This window comes from Herpailurus yagouaroundi, unplaced genomic scaffold (assembly GCF_014898765.1).
Source record: "Herpailurus yagouaroundi ecotype Mexico unplaced genomic scaffold, PumYag 67681, whole genome shotgun sequence".
Taxonomy (NCBI): Eukaryota; Metazoa; Chordata; class Mammalia; order Carnivora; family Felidae; genus Herpailurus; species Herpailurus yagouaroundi.
Genome location: NW_024420481.1, coordinates 2,161,185 through 2,177,619, shown reverse-complemented (window position 1 = coordinate 2,177,619; position 16,435 = coordinate 2,161,185). Strand labels below are relative to the sequence as shown.

The window sequence follows — 16,435 nt, the reverse complement described above, 5'->3', positions numbered from 1 at the left end:
TCGGGGTTGTGTGTTTGAGCCCCACACTGGCCGTAGAGGTTATTTAAACAAACTTTTTTAAAAAGCACAAAATTATATTACTTCTTCCTATCACTTCTTTTTTTAAAAAATGTTTATTTATCTCACTTTGAGGGAGGGAGGGAGGGAGAGAGAGAGAGGGGGAGAGAATGAGTGGGGGAGGGGCAGAGAGAAAGAGAGACGAGAATCCCAAGCAAGCTCTGCACTGTTAGCACAGACCCCAACTCGGGGCTTGAACTCATGAACTGGGAGGTCATGACCTGAGCCAAAATCAAGAGTCACACATTTAACTGACTGAACTACCCAGGCGCCCCTTCCTATCACTTCTTAATATGACCTTAACATTCCTTTCCTTTCCTTTCCTTTCCTTTGCTTTCCTGTCCTGTCCTGTCCTGTATTGTTCTATAGTTAGGCCTATTCTGGTACTAAAAACTGGTTATAATCAATATTAAATTTGAATAAAAAGGTATGATCGATTGATTTTAGGCCAGATATTACATGGAAAGGTACAATTGCAAAAGATCCACAGCCACTGCATATCTATAATACAACTGCACTCTACTATAGAACTCAGGTTTAAATATCAGTCAAAACTGTCCCTGTGTGTGTTTGTGTGTATGTGTCAGAGGGAAGGCACTTAGCACTTAGGATGCCCTATTATAAACTAATAAATATGTAGTCTGTAAATATGCTTTCCAAACCAGAAGAAGACATGTCTGATATACTTTATTACCAAAGCAATTTTCCGAAGTTATAGGTATATGATCACCTGGTCAAAGACTGCTTTGGAAGGATGCCAGGGTCGACGTGCTGTAGAAAGCCAATTGCAAAAGTCACACACAACCCGGATACCTGGTTTCTGCCCATGCATTTTTGTAGATTTGCTTTTTTTTTTTTCACGTGAATTTGTGTAGCTTGTGGACTGGAGTCAGATAAATTGGCCTCCTTCCCCCTTTTTGCCAACCGTTCTACACATACAAGGCTGCAGTTTTCAATGCAAATACTGGGAGAATCGAATTCTTACCCAGAGAAGAGGTTACAGAACCTCTGAATGTCAATATGCGTATTAAGGAGCATGAATGCTGTACCGGGAACTGAGGCCAAATGGAAGCTAACCTGTTGAGACGAGAGGGAGCTGCAATGATGAACAAACACAAGAGAAATCAAATGGAATTCACATCTGAAGACGTGAATACCCCTCAAAGACAGTAAGTCCGACAAAACCAGACTCCCCTGACAGTTTTCTACATTATTTTGATTTTAATTATTCCAATATTAATTATTAATAATTTTAGTTATTTGAACTTCACTGTGCAAACCTCAGTTACAAAATACGAGTTCACTGTGCAAAAGGACTCTGAGAATGTGTTATCACTGATACTAGTGAAACCCAAAAAGGATCCATTTGCAAATTCAATTTCTTTACTGAATCCAATAAGTAACTGTAATAATAATAAACCAGAGAGCAGACCCTGGAGGAGGAACTGAGGTACCAAAGAGGTGTAGTTAATTGGTAACATGGAACAAACTTTTGAAGAGGTATCAGACTAAATTAATTCGTTGAGAGGCACAGAGTTCACAACTTTGATTACAAAGCTGTTTGATTCCCTCAACACAATAGCCTTAATTTAAACCGACCATATGAACTTGCCTTCTTGTGCAATCCTTCCAATTATCAAGCAAAAAGTTAGAGAATGTTGATCACAGATTGAATAAGCTCCTTTATGCTATTATTTTAAGTTTGGATCTGCTGGGTGTTTTTACTTGAACAAAGTAAAAATACATCCCCAATAACTTAAATGTAAAACCATTTAGTTTGCTTCTCTATTTAAGATACTATAGATATCTATTTTCTCCAGGCTCAAATGGTAAGGAAGACATTTAAAGTAGAAATCACTAACAGGAAATTAAAAGCAAAAATTTCACAGTTATTTTAGAAATCTATTTAACAAACATTTTTCCTGGGGATGAGGGTCTTTTAATCTAAGTCACTATTGATTTTGTGCAGTATACTCTGCTGATAGGAAGATGTTATGACACTATTTTGATTCCTGTTGATGGAATATTCTTAAATTCTTACCAACAAGTAATATTTGCTCAGTAACTTGAAATGCAGCATAAAAAAAACAAAAGCTAAAATTATAATCTTATATATATGTATATATACATGTCCTCCCCCCCCCCCACGCCCCGCCACCTGGGGGGGGGGGGATGGGGATATAACTTTAATGCAATTTAATCCTCAGAATGTGGTATTCATTGTAACCATCAATTCCCAGGCATTCCACCTAAGAATCCCTTCTGCCCATCCCCACTTTTTTTTTTAATCTGGAATATGTGGCAAAATAAACACAGACTGGGAAATGCTGGTGTAGATCGTTAGTACGTTTACAATAACTTCAAATATTTAAGCTTTTCAACATGTCGTCAAATTTGCATCATTTTCTTCTTTAGAATAAAAAGCATTTTTCAGAACCTCCAAGCAACAAGCCTTTCTCTTTGACTAGAATCAACATTAACCCAGACATTAAATACAAGCTTGCATTCAAGATATTTTGTACCAATAACTGTCAGCTTCTGAGAAAGGAAGAATAAGATATGTTCTAAAAGAGAAAATGGGGATGGTGATTACAAGAAGGGGAACTGGATCTGGACCCGAGGCTTATTTTTTTAGTTACACATTAAAACAGAAAATCTACAAAACACTGAAGTTGCCACATGCAACACAGGGAAGGTGCTGCCCGTGTTGAAATTTCTAACATTACGAAGGACTGACCCGGGATCCTAGTCTAAAGGTACATCATAAAGTAAAAATACATCCTTGGCAGTTACAGTCGCATCTTCATTATTCTTTAGAGCTTTTCTCACCTTGTCTTTCATTTGCCTGGGGCCTGACCTATAGAAAGATGTCAGTCACATTTACAGAAATTCAGTAGCAAGGACAGGTCTCTAAAGAAAGCCATTGAAAAACAATCTTACCTATTACTTTGGCTGAATTCCACTTTCTTGGTGTTGTTTTGTTCAAACCTACCCCAGTTCTTTTGTGACAAGCTTAATCCTCTACCTTAAGGGCAAAAAGAATAAAGAGGAGAGTTCTTCATGGTTTACTTACTCAGACTGCACAAGTACTACTGGGCATATTACCACAGACGCTGTGCCAGGAGGGGAGACACTCCGTACATATTTGGTGATTTACACACACTTCTCATGTTCTACGTTTGGTGAGTGAAAGGAGGATCAAAGATCACATTCCGCTTCACCTGAGTGTCCTTGTCAGTCTGTGAGCATTACCTACGACACTCCTACCTTAAAAACACAACAAAACTCTTACTTCCCTTGATCTTATTTCTTTGTGAAATTCCAACATTCCTCTTCTTAGTCCTCAATCAAAGAGAGTCCTCCTCTGCTCTTCTCCTTAGGCTACCTCGTCCACTCCTAGGGGTAAATGACGGACTCCCAAGGTCTTGCTCTGTTATTTTCTCTACATTCTGGACAAGTTTAATCCAACTTCATTCTAGGGTTTTCCACATGCTCTTTCACTCGACATCATTTTCCTGACCCCTCACTCTGCATTCTCTGGTATCTCCCATCCCACTGCAGCACCATCGACCAGAGAGCCAAACCAGTTTTTCTGTTCTATCCAAGTGAGTAAGAGATTAATGTTGGCTTGACTTATAAGGAAATAAATGCCTTCGCTGATGGAAGAGGCAGGCCACAGGACACGAGATGGTCCTCAAATGATGAAGAGAAACGTGACTAGACAAAGAAGAAATTATTGTGTGCCGGGGGTAGGGCTGTCTTGAAAAGCGAGTGAAGAATTGAGGGTGTAATTTTTAGCTTGGTAACTTTCAGGTGCCAAGGAGAGCACTTGTATTTCATAGTTACAGGAAATTTTGCCAGAACAAAATGAAAGCACCTAGCAGAGCATCTGGCATACAGTAATTGTTCGATAAATGTCAGCTGACTCTAAATAAACACCCTATTATAGGACGTTTTTATTGGGTGTGAAAGTGGGGGTTCAAATTTTATTCCTAGATATAAACTCCTGCCCAGGAATATTAAGACTGATTTAAAAGTATAAGACGTTCCTGGAGGCGGTGGTAGTAAATGCTGCCCCTCGAGAACTCCAAGAGCCCGTGTCACCCGGTCTGGACCTACCAGCACAAGGAAGCGTCAAGGGAAGTCACAGGCCTCTGACATCCCACCTCGTTACCTTCTGTGCCACACGACTCACACCAAGCAAATCGGAAAGGAAGCCTTAATGACACAGAAGAAAGCCATGGGTGTTGACTGTATTTTCTGCCTTCCTATTTCCTAAGTCTGCTCTGCTTTGGGAAACCTAACTCATTTTCACTTAGAAACCAACCAACCTCGCGTTCCGAAAGGGTTTTGTTTCATTTGAATCGTTACCCATCACGAGGAACAGTACGGGCCGGAGCTCCGACATCACTGGGCTTTTGCTTTCCTTACGCCTAACCACCGCAGGCTTCCAGAAAGTGCTAACGGTTGCAATTCTTCTGAGGAAGGGGTCTTCCTCACTTCTCACTTAGGAAAACCTCTGCCAACAGTAATACCAACGTCTGAATTTTCTTTTGGCCAGTAGGGTTCCCCCCAGATGAGGAATATGGTATAAGGGATTATCCTAGCCAAAGACAAGCAAATCTATCGTTTCTCTTCCCTTCCGTCTTCCTTCCTCATTCTAGAAGACACTTTGCCCTCACAGTCTCAGTGCCTTCTGGGGGGATCTTTTGTTCACAATCAACAAAATGAACTCGCCCGTTGAAGGTCTTGAGCTCTGTGTATACCTTAAAGTTTAAAGTGTAATTTGGCAGATGTGGCCCGCGAGGGATCATAATATCTCACCGACAGACTGAGAAAAGTAGAAGGCCGCATGAAATGAGCGGTTGCTTGGGGTTTAGTTGGCTTTAGCATATCTTCTTACATAGCTTTTTCTGATCACCAATCATTTGCCCAGTGTTCCCTAACCAAAAAAACCAGAAGGCTTCAGTAAAAGAAGGAGCTGATACCCCAAACCAGTGACTAATCTTGTTTGCCTAAAACACACAACCAGCCATATGCTTGCTGCAGCTGGAAACCCTGAATGACTCCTGCTCTGTGCATGTTGTTTATGGTGAAAGCGACGCTATAAGCAAACCTATCCTCTGGCCTAAAAACATACATATTGGTGCTTCCTAAACAGCTTTAACAGAGCAAAGAAATAGCTAAAAAGCTGTCACTCCCAGGATCTGGAAATGTCTGTAATGAGGTATTTTTTGGGTTTTTTTGGTGATGGAGTAACACTTTATTATTGTGCTTAATTTGTTTTTCATCTCATTTCATAAATTGATTGCTAATTACACAACTGTTAGCCGTGTAAGTCTTTTTCTATTCTTAAGCTTTAAATATGGCTTATCTGAAGAGGGAGATGAGAACTCATTTGTGACAGAACTTAGTTACCAACTCATTAGAGCTGAGATTATATTTTCTTTTCAGAGTTTAACATTTAAATGTCTATGATGAAAGCCTAATTTCATTTCAAATTCTCCGAGTTGAGAAAGCAGCAGTGAGATTTAATCACACTGGCAAGGAATTGGGGCGGCGGGGGTGGGAGGGGGACAAAGACAAGATCCTTACGATCCAACTGGATTTCTCCCCTCTAACAATTAGTGAAGTCAAAGGAATATGCAGAAATTGTGCAGGCTTCTAAGGGTGTTTCCAATCTCCTAAATAGATCACACTCATGACTTTGTGTGACTAAATCTTTTCTCTTTTCTTCTACCGGGCTCAATTCTCGTTAGTACAAAATAATAAAGAGAAAGCCTATGTGGCTATTGTCTTCTCTATTTGTATAACCATTCGCATCAATATCCTACGTGTATTTAACAGATGCTTGGCTTCTGCCTCCCATCCACAATTTTTAAACTAATTTAACGTGTGCCTTTGTTCACTGCAGAAAACACAGCCATGCTCAGGTTTTCTTCCAATGTATGGTAAATGTGCACATTTATATTTGTTTCAAAATCAGTTTTTTTTTCTTGCAAACATATTCTCTCTGGATGTGACCATTTTTGATTTGTAAAAACCAGAAGCAATTTTGTTAACTCTTTTAACTTACATTTAACTCATCCTAAAATAAGGTGGGCTTTTCCCTACATTAAAAAAATTTTTAAACAATTCTTTTGCTGCTAAGAGCAACTCAGGCCCATGTATCTCAAGATCTTTAGTGGGTTTTTTTTTTCCCCCTAAGACGTCCTTTTTTGGCTTCTGTTCCCAGCGAGCACTCTTTTCTGTGTCTCATGTTTTAGCAATACCACTTGGTAAATACATAACACTTGCACAAAGTGTATCTCCTCAGGATTACAAAATACCATAGACACTAAACCTTATAGCATTCCAAGAGCAATACATCTCACTTCTCAGTTTGAAAAACAGACACATAACTCTCAAGGTACTTAACTAACATCGCTCAGTATATCAGCACCCTAGCCCCCAGTATCCCTCGACCACCTTCCCCTCAAAAACAGAGGACAAAACATTTCTGATCCAGTTTGAAAGAACATCCACTAAAACACTGACTTTTAAAACTTTTTGACAGCAACAAATAGTAAGAAACACATTTCATATCCTAAGTACCTATGTGTATGGATCTGAAAAAGTCTCACCCAAAATAGCCAACGTTACTACATGATATATTCTGACATTTTCTTACAATTGTATTCAATTTTGTTTTAAAGAAAATGTTAGTCACAACCTACTAATGAATTTCATTATGCACTAATGAGCTGTTGCCCACCACTTAAAAACTACAACGATAAAATGAATAGACTTTTCTCGTACAAGGTAATGTTATTGGATCTGTATGCAGTAGGGTAAATCCTCATTAATTTTCATGCCATTAGTACAGACTGTGGTAACTAAGCCTGAGCCAGCTTGAAATATGTTTTTGAGTAACCTATAAGGAAAGATTCTGTTAAAATAATAATGTCAAGATGGAAGGGGTTACATACCCAAGATACTTCTAACGTTTCGGGATCATTATTTAAATGCAGCTGTGTTGTTAATTACAAATGAGTGTTAATATTCAGGCCAATAAACTGCTTAGAAAAATCTTGTCTGTTCTTAGTCCAAAATGTTTTGTAAATCAGAATATGGTCTTTAACGTGAGCTAGCAAAATTGTAGTGTATTTTCACTTTCAAACTCAAGAATGTTCAAAAAATAAACTCATGTTTTAAACAAGCTTATTTTTTAGTTCATGCAGTCACTGTTTATAAACGTGCTGATAGTATCTTCTAATGGTATCATCTAATAATAACAATGGTAATGGGTATACAGTTCATTTGTAGAGCGTTTTAAACTTCAGAAAACTCTTTTGTGAGCTGGTAAGGACCAGAAATCCTTGGATTACTGAATATTTTAAAAAGCGTATAATGACATTTGCCAGACCCAAAAATGAAACTTAATATTTGGTTTATCGTGCATGTGACAGATTACTCAATCCCATGAAGAAACCCAGGTGTCTGGCCTATAATGATTGCCCGTATTTGAAAGAAATTAACATTTCAAGGTAAAGGATCAAGCTAAGTTCTGAAGTGGGGGGTGGTATCTATTAAAGAATTCAGAAGAGATGTTTATCTTTCATGAACATCGAACATTTTGGCAAATCGAAGGCTTAGGAAGCTACGGGAGTGAAGGACAGGCCGGGAAGTCAGGAATTCCTGGATGTGAACCTAATCTCAGTCTTACCCTGTTTTTGCTCTAAATCAATGCCAAACTGTTCACACCTCAGCTGCTTTATAGCATGCAAGAATTATACTGGGGACAAAACTGTTTCCTGGGAATGTCTTAGGTTAAATGGTTAATATTACAGCCCTCAAAGGTACTTCCATGCAAGGCAAAGTACTCCTGTACCTTATTTACCTTCATTATACTACGGAATCAAAATGGGATACTGGTGTCCTGTGAAACTAGCCTGGGAAAGAGATCATTCTTTCCATCCCTAAGTTCTTGTCCACTTTAGCAATGGCCAGTTATTCAACCAATTAGGAAAGCCAATCATGTGACCTTAAAGGTTTTTAAGATAGCTGTTAACACCTGCGAGCGGAGCATTTTCCCACAGTTACTACCTGGCAAGTTCGGGGCCATCATCTTTATTTGTCCCTTCTCCGCTGGGTCATCAGCCGAAAGGAAATGCCCTACCCAGCGGAGTCTTGATTTGGCAACCTATGGGCAGGTCGGTCAGCTCCTCTCAGGGAAAGAAGCTCCGTTTTCCATCCCATGAGGCAGCACATCCATATGCAGCTCCGGGTTCTTCAAAAGGCAGAATGTGGTTTCACTTTCTCCTCACCGCCTCGTGATAAAAGGGCCCTGGTCCCTTGGTGGCATTTAATGAATGGTCCTCTCCTCCTGGCTTTGGACTTTTGGCCTTTCCAACCAGTCATTAACTGGCAGGAAATGCCCTCCTCAGAAATCACTATTGTGTAAATAGAGCTATAAACTTTCGAAGGCCAGTGCAATCCCAGACCCTCAAGCTGCACGTGCGTGTGTGTGGGGGACTCCTGATTATATAAAAGTACAGCCTTCCAAATTAAACTCAAACCACATGATACAGTCCATAAAATATACAAAACATGCAGTCCAGTGACAGATTTATTGTGGCCTTACAGAATAAAGCAAAAGAAAATTTCTATATGGAAAACACTGCTACTTTTGACCCAAACAGCCCCCAAACAGGAAGTTAAGAGCAAATCAGCCAGCTGTGGTCTCACTAAGTTATGAAGGAGACCAGTACAAGCGGCATTTCCTGTCACTGCTTGTCACCGTTCCTGGGTGCCTCTGTCTGAACTGTTGTCTCGGATGGCTAAAAATACGGAAATTTCTTTGGGGAATAGAAGGGAGGCAACAAGGAGGCCTGAGAGTGAAAAATGTGACTTTTACCAAAAAAAAATTTTTTTTTTTTTTTTACTTAGTACGGGCCACACAACCAGTCCCTTGAATGTGTTCATTTTCATGCCTCCAGGAATGGGCCACATTAGTCAAATAAGCCTTTAGAGCCAGATATTAGACAGCCTTGTTGTTTCCTGTTCATTTAGGATCAATTTTCAGAATAGCAAGTTCATTAGTAAAGGGAGAAAGACAGACTACAACCTTCCAGAGGAGAGGGACTCACTTTACTTAGAGTTGGTTTCTCTCTCCCCCGCCTCTCTCTCACCATCCCATGACGGGACTTCAAAGCGTGTGCACGGATGAGAGCTTTCTAAGGGAATCACACTCTTTGCAACACGTGGAGGTATTCCTGTCTTTTTCCAGCAACGTGAAATGCCAAGACCTATGCCACATTGTTCCAGCCTGTCAACTTCTCAATTCAAAGGAGCTTTGGACGGGGAGTTTTAGTGAGAGAGTAAAAGCACCCTGCCCTTCTATGATCAGTACGTTGAAGCTCTCAGTATGTACAAATGGGTCCCCCAGTAAAACCAGGTTTCTCTCTCTGAGAGGGAGGGTTTATACGTGGCAGCAAGGCAGCGAGTTGCCCAGTCAAAAGTTCCGCCAAAACCTTAAGTCTTTCTCAAACAGGCCCTCTCTTGGGGTGCCTGTCAGTCAGAGCCCAGACCCTGGCTTCAGAAAGCTGGCAGAGCGCTTAGTGCCGTGGCCCCTGACTGCAGCTGAGACCACTGCCACAGGCATTCGTGAGACAGATTGGGTTACGTGGTACCCCGGGCCTTCCCTCTCCTGTCTTCTGTCGTTTGAAGCCCTTAGCGAGAAAATGGGACCCTATAATGGGTCCTATTTTTCGCTTCATCCTTCTGGGTGAAATAATGTCTTTCTTCATGCTCTCCAATTGCTTAGGAAAAAATGCTGACACAAATGAGTTAAGAGTTTACATTTTTGTCCAAATCACTTCTGAAAAGAATACACTCCTCTTCTTTGGGATCCTCATCCATCACAGACAGCAAGAATTTTGGGAAATGTCAACGCGCCCTTTAACAAAAGAGCACCCACAACTGGACCATTTCTCGAACGCGAACTTTTTGGAGTACGAGCACAACCTCCACACGGGCACGGAGGGGAAATGTGGTCTCCACTGTGCCATGGATCCTGTTGAATGCGTCCCTGTACATTTTTTCAACGTCTCAGGAAAAGTGCTACACAGTACATGAGTCCAATCATAATAAAGCAGCTACCTTAATAACATGTGACAATCTCATTTTTCTCAGTTTGTAAAGCACAAAATAGAAATTAGACTGAGGGGTATATGCCCAAGCTAATATATACACAGTGCTTGTGTTTTGCATGGTTTTGTTTTCCCTCCTGAAGGTGGAAGTCTGCAAAACAAAAGGTGAAATGCGAGCTCTCTGGTTGTTTTGCTCGTGTTTTGTTTTGTTTTGTTGTTTGCTAACAGGCCACTTATCCCCCCACCCCCCCAAAAAAACCTACCGCCTTGCTTGGTCTCTTCATATTCCCACATCAGGGGAGACAGCAAAGGCTGTACTTAAAGACCGATGGTCCCGCGGGCACAAAAGATGATTGTGGTAGATGTGAAACGGCAGCTCGTGTCTCTTCAACCGTGTGGACTTTGCTTTCTGGATACAGTAAAAAGAGCTGCCATTCATACCTGTATCCTGGTAAATAAAAACCTATGCAAATTCAACCTCCAAACAGGCAATCAGTGCTTAACTGAAAATGAGACCACTCTCAGTGTCCTTTTGGTTTGTGTCTGTGACCTCATCACTTTATAAACTAACTACACATGGCATGAGGCATCCAAGTCCCATTTTGTTCCTTTTTTTTTTTTTTTTTTTAAATTCTGGTGCAATGGTTTGAAAACTACTCCTACATAACTTCTTGTTGAAGACTCATTTCCCTGGGATGGGAGGGAGATACGGCAAATGCAACTACAGGTGGCAGATTACCAGCTGGCTTGCAGGCCACTCCTTGAGGACTCAGCCCAAAGGCTGCCGCTGCTGCTTGCTCTTCCCTGAACCTGTTAGAGTTGCTACTGCACATTCAACCCAGGCTTCAGTCTGTGGTTGTTGTGGTCACTGATTTGTTTGGACAGTAAAGATAGAGATAGTGCTACCTGAAATCATGGGAAAGATGCTCATAAGATATACGAAAAAGGCAGACTAATCTACGCTTCTGTGTGTTCAACACGCTTTTCCTGAGAACCTACTATGTGCCAGGCACTGAGGCTATGAGGTAAGGAGACCCAGCAACCTGCCTAACGAGTGACCTGTACATTCAGGGAAACTTGAAGAAACCCGAAGAAACAGTTCTCAAACTTCCACACCAATTGCAGGGAATGCCAAGAAGCTCAGGATTCAAAGAATTCGATGGGGATGTGTTTGAGGCAATCTGAGTGATCCAAAATGGAAAAGAAGAGCCAGCTAACGGCCAGTCGCTACGACGCTCCCATGGCCGCTGGAGATCAAATAGCCTGTCGGAAGTTTCTAGTGCCAAGCCCCTGCATTTCTGTGCAGACTGCTTTTCTCAATTGGAAAAGCCCTTTGAGTTCACCCACTGTGCAGGCATAAAACAAACTCCTGCCTAAAACTGAAAACAAATCACTCCTACTCATAAGCCAACTCAGCACTGATGGAAGTGGGCCTTGAGAGTGCACCTCGTATTTAACAAGCGTGCCTAATTGATTCCTAAATCTCTAACCAGGCTCCTTTCTTACCCTTACCACTTTGTTCTCACGGCTGTTATAGAGTTCTGGGATGACTATGCTTGAGTTTCTTGAAAAGCATCATACACATGCAGAGGGCGAATCTGTATGTGTGTTGTATACGTATGCACGGGAATCTACATGTGGATATATATGTGTCTTACATTCACGTACATACGTACGCCACATACGCACGCACGCATGCACGCATGCATTTAAATCAGGCTTCCTTTCATTCTTCCTTCCTCTTGAGTATCCTTTTTCTGAAAGTTAACTGCCTGGAATTGAATAGGTATTTTCCCATAATCTTCCAGGCAGAAATCAATGCATAGCTGTATAAATTGCTCGAAAATGACAACTCATTTATGCACGCGTGCACTCATAAGCTCGTGTCGATGTACCCAGACAGCTTGGGAATACGTTTATTTCTCACATGAAAATAAGGTTCCTCTTCCCAGATTGTATGATGCTTCCCGCCAATCTTTTAAAAATACATTTGATACAAAGTTGAAATAAATGATGGATTGATCTTGTGTTTTTACTAGAATGATCTGAAAAAAAAAAATCCATCTGATCCCTTGCAGGTCACATGGATGTCATTAACACCTGATAATGTAATTGATACCTTATTTCTCCTAATTCTCAAAGTTGTCTTTCCAACACCGTCATGTGGCTGTCTTGAGGCAATATATAACCATTCAGGAAGAGCAAGATGCCTCAGAACCATCTGGTTTCCTTAAGATCTGAAAGCCCACATGAATACAGATGTAATTGCTTTCTGTTTTGGTCATAATTCGTGTTTGTTCGTTGTTTGGTTGGTAATTAAAATTAAACTACTTGCTCCCAAACACGGTTTATTCTCCTAGAGAGAAAAAAAAAAATCCCACCTCATTTTACCTGAGGTACAAATTCATTTCTATTTTTGAAGTAACAACTGTATCACACCGAAGGAGAGGCAGAAATAGCCCACAAAGAAACACCAGTTCTGATTTCTGTTTTCTGACATCACATACATTGAGAACTGGGTGGTGGGGGGATCCGTCGGTTCAGTCTGCGAGACACTGTTTAAAAAAACTCAACAGCATGGAAGGAAACTGAACAACCAAAGGTGAGTGTGGCCTCGTGCTCTCTCAGACACTTGATAGTTTTAACATGGCAGTGACTTTTATCTACCTTTAATGACGGGATCGTATTACTTGTCAAACATGTACTGTATCTTATTCTTGTGTGCCGTGCCCCAATCCCTGTTTGTCATCCTATCAGACAACATGAGTTATTTCCAAACGGAAACATCCTGCCCCCTTCCTGAATCTACTGCAGGCTAGAAGGAGGAGATATGTACAATTTTAGGAATGAAAATCTTCATCACTGGAGGGCTTCTCACCCCCTTCCTCCTCTCACCTCCTTCTCACATCTAAAGACAGCTGGGGAGAGAACAAAATTGTACCTCAAACTATATTGTCAGCATCTGCACAGCGGCCAAGAGACCGTCACTGGTCCAGCACGTGCACTACAGTACAACCTCAAAAGACAAAACCTTCCTCCCCGTCCCCCCATCCCCAAGTTGCTGTGGTTACTTTTTCATATTGTAGAGCTGGGCGGATAACGATACACCTACTGGTCAGGAAAATGAATTACACCAGTATCTAGAGGTACAGAGTGAGAAGCAAATCGAATGCAGACAAGTAGGAAAGTGCACATGCTCATCCACTTGAACTTGTTACGTTCTTGCAAGTACACAAAAAATGGACTGTTTCAATAAAAGCTGTGCACGGAATCTGCTCCTTTGTGAGTTTACAGATTACTCGCTTTTCTTTTTGATTCAATATTTCTAAAGTATCTACGTTGTGCAAAGCACTGCTTAGGTAAAGGGTGGGTGCAAGAGAATACCAAAGATATTTTGGATACCAGCTGATAATCATAGGTTTTATCCCCCTTAAAAAGCAGCTGTAGGGGCGCCTGGGTGGCGCAGTCAGTTAAGCGTCCGACTTCAGCCAGGTCATGATCTCGCGGTCCTTGAGTTCGAGCCTTGTGTCGGGCTCTGGGCTGATGAGCCTGTTTCCGATTCTGTGTCTCCCTCTCTCTCTGCCCCTCGCCCGTTCATGCTCTGTCTCTCTCTGTCCCAAAAATAAATAAACGTTGAAAAAAAAAATTAAAAAAGCAGCTGTAGTGACAATGCCTGGAGTGGACAGTTAAGGGAAAAAAAGGTACTTTATAATAGTCCTGGGAATCGTTGGGAGTGCTTAAAGCAGCAAAGGAAATTACAGAAATGAAGTAGTTCTTAGAAGTAGAGCAAACCATGCAGTCACCACCTCCAGCCTAGCACCAGATCAACTCTCTCTCAAAATATTTTTTTTTTCCTGGCAAACTCCTTCACTGATGTTTTCACATAAGGTCTCTAATCTCACCACTACATAATGCTGCAGAGTGTTCGCTGGCAAAATTTCCCCGTAACGTCTCTGACACTCATTTAGCTTGACTACTCTGGCCCTAAGGTTTTGTTTTTTCACTTTTTTTTCTTTTTTTCTTTTCTTTTCTTTTTTTTTTTTTTTTTAAGGATTCATTTGGTCCAAAGTCATTCAGCAACAAGGCAGCAGACCAGGAGGCAGAGTTTGCTGAACTGGGATCCAGGTACATCATCTCTAAAAACGGGAGTTGTTTTGGGTCACACTCCAGCCCCTTCCCTGGGCAAAATGCAGGTATCTATTTACCTGCAGGAAGTCTCCTTTCGGATGTAAAGCAATGAAGTCACCACACACTTCTCTCAACAATAATCTGGCAAAGCTGATGCAAAATTTATCATATAGCAAATTCCACTGTAAACAGTTTAGCTTTGTCTTTCTAGGTACACCATGGCACCTGGGCAGGAAAATTGCACTGTCTTTTAATAGGTGCAAAACAATCTTTTTCACCCCTTCCCAGAGGCTTGCTAAATTTAATAGCAGGAGAGTCTGCCCAGCCAAGTAGCTGTTATTGCTTGGGGAGAAGTAAAAAGTGGACAGAGGCAGAATAATATCGGCTGGCTATGGGCAAAAGCCCTTTTAGACTATGTTTAGGGAAGTTTCCATAAACATGAAGGCATTCTCCAAAGGTATTGGGAAAATTTTTAAAAACAGCTTTGGAAAGTATTTAAACATTTGCAGAGGCAAAAAAGAAAATACAAATATAATTAGAAAAATCTGAGGTCTCTGGTAAAGCCTCATTGTCAACATGCCTTTTCTCAGAGGGGGGGGGGGGGGAACAACCTTGGATGAATTGTATTAAGGATTTCCAGTCACTTGGTCACTTGTACTGCTATTTCCACAGTCCACTTTCCAACCATTATATCAGTAACCACCCAGACTTATTGATTAAACCGGGGAGTCAACGTAGTGAAAAATTAGCAGGCATTTCAAAATTAAATCTTGCAATAATTTTGTTTTAATTGATGCTTTCCCGTGAGGTGAATGCATGTGTAGAGATAGGCTAGCAGCTAATAATCATGGGCTTTATTCCATATGTAGGGATCCACGGCCAATTAAACAATTTAGGAACATCTAGGAAAAAGGAACTCCTTTAAAACACACTACCTTAATTACATCAATACAGTAAACTCACCCTCACTGTTGTATCTATATATATCAATCAATGAACAGTAGTCAGAAAAACAATAGGTCCACCACAGTAATATTAAAACTACACAAATGAACCACAAATGAAATGCTAAGTTTCGTTATTCGTCTTGATTTAATTTCGTTTTCTTACCATACCAGCTTACTGTGTGAGTGCTAAAAATAAGGTTACCATTCAACTGTCTTCTAAAATCTATCCTCATGCCCTTCAGATGCCGGTAGTAAAAGCAAGCTGCCAAACGTGTCGATCCAGAGCGGGAAAAGACACGGCTGTGCAAGGAAGCTATGGCACTGCTCGCGGTATCGCTCGAACACGGGGAAATCAGTTGTTCAAAGCATTTGCCCATGATACGCCACGCAAGAAGTCCGTTTGAATTACAAACAAATAGAAACATGAAAACAAAGAAGAACACCACGGCGGGGGAAAGTAGAAAACAAAAAAGAAAGACGGAAGGGCAGGAAGACGAAAAGATGAAAGCCATAACATTGCAACAAAGTTGCAGGATTACTTTTCCTTCTACTTGCCATTTGAAAACTAAAGTTTAAAAAAGGCATGTGATTTCGTCGGCGTCCTAGGAAGGCAGCCGCTCTCACACACCCCAACTCGTCCCCAGCCTTACCTTCTGCTGCTAGCGCAAACCCAGCGGCTAAGGGGTCCCGCTCTCAGCGGCAGCGGCGGGGGCAGCGGCAGCGGCACATGCCATCTGTTAGCGGCAGAAGCAAAAGCAGCGCTGCGCGAGGTGGCCCCGGTGCCGGGAGAGCCTCTAGCAGGGGTGCGTACTGAATGCCGCCATTTTAAAGCGAGGCTCCTGAAATCATTAGATATAAGCAAATTAAAGCCCGCCCCACCCACAGAACTTCAGGGCTGGGACGTGCAACCCTCCTCCGAGTCGCCGCTGTGGGGTGTAAAATGTCAAGGCGAGACACACGCGCACGGGGACTCCCGTACGGAGGCGACGATCCCTGCGCTCCCCGGGCCCCCCTGCCCCCGCCCCGGGCTCCCGCGAGCCTCCACTTCAGACCCTAAGGCGAGGGGTTCTTTTCTCCCGAGCGCGGGGACCCCCGGGGTCGGTGCAGGCCGGAGCGCTGGGGGGCGGGGGGCGCCCGGGCCGGGGTTCTCCGCCCACCCCCCCCCCCCCCCCC

General features: G+C 41.9%; 1 protein-coding gene across 6 annotated transcripts in view; it reads right to left on the bottom strand.

Annotated features, from left to right (window-relative positions):
- Positions 1-16,226, bottom strand: part of MBNL3 (muscleblind like splicing regulator 3) — a 112,233-nt gene extending 96,007 nt beyond the window's left edge. For 2 of the 6 annotated variants that reach the window (XM_040468070.1, XM_040468066.1), the window contains exon 1: positions 15,913-16,219. The gene's annotated coding sequence lies outside the window, so the exon portion shown is untranslated. Of the gene's footprint in view, positions 1-15,464; positions 15,884-15,912 lie in introns of those variants that run through there. The other 4 variants (XR_005788088.1, XM_040468069.1, XM_040468071.1 and 1 more) reach the window with 4 other exon arrangements.
- Between the last annotated feature and the right edge of the window lie 209 nt (positions 16,227-16,435).